A 4,865-nucleotide genomic window follows, 5' to 3' on the forward strand; every position below is an offset into this window, starting at 1 on the left:
TGTCTGAGGCCAGATTTGAAGTCAGGTCCTTCTGACTCCAGGGCTGGTGCTCTATCCACTGTGCCACCTAGCTGTCCCTAAAAAATATTTCTTAAAAGGATAGCAGAGAGTAGATATGCTTTTGCACTTAGTTTCACATGTTAAAATTTCATTAATGCTGCTATTTTTTCCTTACTTTCTATAACTTTAAATTTTAAATTTACATGTGATTTAACATATTAAAACTTCATTAACTCTGTTATCTTTTCTTTAGCTTCTGTAAATATCAATTGAGCTGGAGAGTAAGGGTGGAGGAGTTGATCAGGAAGTACCAACCAAGTCTCCCCTAGTAACCATCTACCTCAAATAGTGGTCCTACTGCTTCTTTAAGGGCAGCTAGGTGGTGCCATAGTGAACAGAGTGCAGGGCTTGGTGGCAGGCAAAAAGACTCATCTTCCTGAGGTTAAATCTGTCCTCAGACACTTATTAGCTGTGCGACTATGAACAAATCACTTCACCCTGTTTGCCTCAGTTTCCTCATCTGTAAAATGAGCTGGAGAAGGAAATGGTAAACAAGTCCAGAATCTTTGTCAAGAAAACCCTTCAAAAAGGGGTCATGAAGAGCCTGACATGACTGAACGGAATGATTGAACAAGTTCTATCTATATATTGTGAAAGTTATGAGCCCCGCTTACAAAAAGAGTTGAAACCTCTCAAGCCCCCGTATTATGTATGAATCTAACCGCAAGGCATGTGCCACCCTCTTCCCACCCCTTAGTAAAACAACTCTTTTTAATATAAAGAAGCACATAAGTTTCATAGTCACACCCATGGGTTACTCTCCCAGACATAAGTTTCATAAAGATAAGCTTAGGTGGCCCCAAGGCATTGTCTGAGCTCACATTGTGTTCGTACCCCAGATAAACCTCCAACGTCATCCCTTACACACAATTACACCCTTCTAAAAATTGTATAAAAAACCCATGGTTTTGTCCACGAGTTATCCAGCCTTAGCCAGAACAGACCAGCCAGCTTGGTTACCAAGGCTGACTTGTTGGCAGGGTGGGGGAGCCCGCCTCACTCTGCCCACCGGAGCTACCATCTGGTAGCTTACAGGTAGTCCTTGTGAGCACAAACAGCTCCCAACAGTCTTGCCCAACACCATCCCTGGCCCTAGGCTTTTACACCTGCCTTTACAATAAACACTGTGCATCACTCCTGATTGGACCTGAGTTATTCACAGCACTGGCACTTTATGTCACTTTTTGACACTGTTCAGCCCGATATCTCTCCTCAACTCCGGTTCCTCACCACCAACTGCCTATTGGACTTTAGAACTGGATGTTGATGGGTATCTTAAACTAAATGTGTCCAAAACTAAATTCTTATCTTTTCCTCAGAGTCCATCCTCTTCCAAATTTCTCTTTTGCTGTTGGGAGTATCATCCAGGTTCCACCTTTGACTTTTCATGGTCATTCACCCCTCATACTCAATTGGTTGCTAAATTGTTACTACCTCCACGGTATCTCACACACATTTCCTTCCTTCCATTCACACAGGCCTTCCCCTCCTTCAGGCTCTTACCACATCCCACCCAGATTATTTCTACAGTCTCCTAATTGTTTTCCCTGCCTCAAGTCTCTAGACATTCAAAACCATCCTCCAGACAATGTTTTTCTTTTTTCTTTTCTTTTCTTTCTTTTTTTTGTTTTTTTGTTTTTTTGGTGAGGCAATCGGGGTTAAGTGACTTGCCCGGAGTCACACAGCTAGTAAGTGTTAAGTGTCTGAGGCTGGATTTGAACTCAGATCCTCCTGACTCCATGGCCAGAGCTCTATTCACTGTGCCACCTAGCTGCCCCCAATGCTTTTCTTAAAGCACAAATCCGCACATCATTCCCTTACTCAATTAACTCCATTTGCTTCCTGTTACTTTTAAAATAAAATACAAATTTCTGTATTCGGCTTCCAAAGGCCTTTACAACTTGGCCCCAGGACACCTTTTCAGTCTTATTTATACATGCTTATATTATATTTATACATACTTATATTCATGCACATGATGGTCAAGCCCAACTATATTCCTTTACTGTTCCCCCTCCATGGCATTCTATCTCCTGTCACCATAACTTTGCGCTGGCTGACCCAATGCCTGTAATGCACTCCCCTCACCTCTGTTTCTTTTCCTTCTTCCTTTTTTTTTTGTGTGTGAGGCAATCAGGGTTAAGTGACTTGCCCAGGGTCACATTGCTATGGGAGTACCATGTGTCTGAGGCCGGATTTGAACTCAGGTCCTCTTGATTCCAGAGCCAGTGCTCTATCCTAGCTGCCCCACCTCTGTTTCTTAGAATCCCTACTTTCTTTCAGGGCTCAACTCAAACGCCAAGTTCTACATCAAGCCTTTCCTTAGCTTCTAGTGCCCACCTTCCTCTCTTCAATTATCTTGCGTCTGTTCTGTATATTTAAAAACAAATACATGTACATATTATCAATTTTACTACCAAATTGTGAGCTCTATGAGGGCAGAAAATTCTTTATATGTCTAGTACTTGGCATACTGCCTGGTACAAGCAGGTCCTTAATAAATGCTAGTTGGCTTGATCTCTAACTTGACTCTCTATCCACTGGGTTTTCTGAAATACATAGGGAATCAAACTGAAGGTCCAATTTACCCCTCTCGAGGAGAAGTAGGATAACTTAAAAAGGAAAAAAAAGGGGGGGCAGCGAGGTGGCGCAGTGCATAGAACGCCAGCCCTGAAGTCAGGAGGACTTGAGTTCAAATCCAGCCTCAGACCAAACACTTGACCCTTACTAGCTATGTGACCCTGGGCAAGTCACTTAACCCCAATTGCCTAAAAATTAAAAAACAAAAAAAGACCTCAGGAAAGCTCCACAGAAATGTGAGCCTCTCTCTCACCGCCCTCACAAGGATTTAAACACTTGAGGTTAAATGCTTAGGGTTTCTAGGTTAGCAGGAAAATGTTATCCTGTGGATCTACAGTCCATAAGAATATCAGATAAATTATCTGGATTTATGTCACAATAAGGCAAACTGTCTAGGTCTGCTTAAAAGAAAAAAGAAAAAAAAATACTGATAAGCTCCTGTTGTACGTTCTAGGTGAAACACAGTATTCTATGGGTGCAAAACCCATTCAACTCCATATTGGTAGTGGGCATAGAAATATAATATCAGTACATAAACATTCATATATGCAGAAATTATCTCAAAGGAGGTGGTCTGACTTGTAAAAGAAATATACAAGAAAGCTGACTTTGTAATTACAGTCTAAAACAAAAGAAGAAATGCTAATTTTTTTCCAGTAAAGAGATTTCTGGATGGAGAATCTCCCCACTGAGGTCCTGCACATGCAGAGGAGACTCAACACATCTCAGAGAAGTTTCCAAATCACAGTACTCCTTCTGGGCTACTCCTCTAGCTTGAACTCATGTTTACAGGTTGGGTCCCTAGAGAGCAACTATTACTTCAGATTCTAGAGGTAACCCTGTGGGTCTCCCAGTACTGGAGCCTCCACCAACGTGTTGCCCATTAACAACCAACTTTGAAAGACTAAGAATTTCAATCGACCGACCATGAATCCAGAGGACAAAAGATGAAGTGTACTATTTACCTCCTGAGAGAGGTGATGGACTCAGGGGAGGGGGCATAATCAGTGTGGGAATCTATTTTAATTGATCCTGTGTATTTGTTACAAGGGCTTTGTCTTTTTCTTTCTTTTCTTTTTAATGAGGGGAGAAGGCAGAAAGTAGAGAAGATAGATTTTTGTAAATTGAAAAAGGAGAATTAAAAAAGTCATTTTCCTTTACAATGTTGTTATTATGTAAATTTTTCTCTTGGTTTTTCCCATTTCACTCTGCATCCATTCATACAAGTCCTCTCTGAAGCCATCCTTTCATTATTTCTTATAGTACTATGGTATCCCATAATATTAATTTACAATAATTTGCTTAGTCATCTCCCAATTGATAAGCACTCCCTTAGTTCTTTGCCACCGTACAAAATATCTTTAACATATGAGTCCTTATCCTGTTTCTCTGATCTTTTAGGGGTATAGGCCCGGTAGTGGTATGGCTGGGTCATAGGCTACATGGAGTCACAGTTTAACTTCTTTGGCACAGTTCCAATTTGTTTTCTAGAATGTCCAGACCAAAACATCAATGTGCCTTTTCCCACAAAGCTCCTCCAATATTGGTCATTTTCCCTTTTTGTCATATTTGGCAGTCTGATGAGTATGAGGTGGGAACCTCATGGTTGCTTTAATTTGCATTTTTCCAATTATTAGTGATTTGGAGCATTTTTCATGTGGTTTTTGATAATTTAGATTTCTTCCTTTGAAAACAACCTGTTCATATAATTTGATCATTTATCAATTGGAGGATGACATCTTATCAGTTTGAATCACGTCTTTATATATTTTGGAAACAAGACCTTTATCAGAGAAATGTACTGCAATAAATTTTCCCCAGTTAACTATTTATCTTCTGACTTTAACTGTATTCATTTTGTTTGTATCAAAACATCTGAATTTTATGAAATAAAAACGATCCACATTTATGTTCTGTGATCCTCTCTCTGGATTGTTTGGTCACAAATTCTTTTTAATTAATTTTTTTTCAATTAGCAAGCATTTATTTCCCAGGAGCAGGTGTTGATCTGTGTTGGTAGAGAGAGTCATTCACCAAGAACTCCTTAGAACAAAGAAATTAGAGGTCTGGTTTAAAAACAAAACAAAACAAAACAAAACAAATTATAGTCACTTACCCTATTTTGTGACTGCAATACATGGCGAATATCCTAGGTTCTCAAAGGCTATGACTGTCAACTAATCCTATTAAACTGAAAAAGCTTCCAGTAGTCCTAAGGAAAAGAC

Source organism: Vombatus ursinus, unplaced genomic scaffold (genome assembly GCF_900497805.2).
Source record: "Vombatus ursinus unplaced genomic scaffold, bare-nosed wombat genome assembly UNPS02014798.1, whole genome shotgun sequence".
Lineage (NCBI taxonomy): Eukaryota > Metazoa > Chordata > Mammalia > Diprotodontia > Vombatidae > Vombatus > Vombatus ursinus.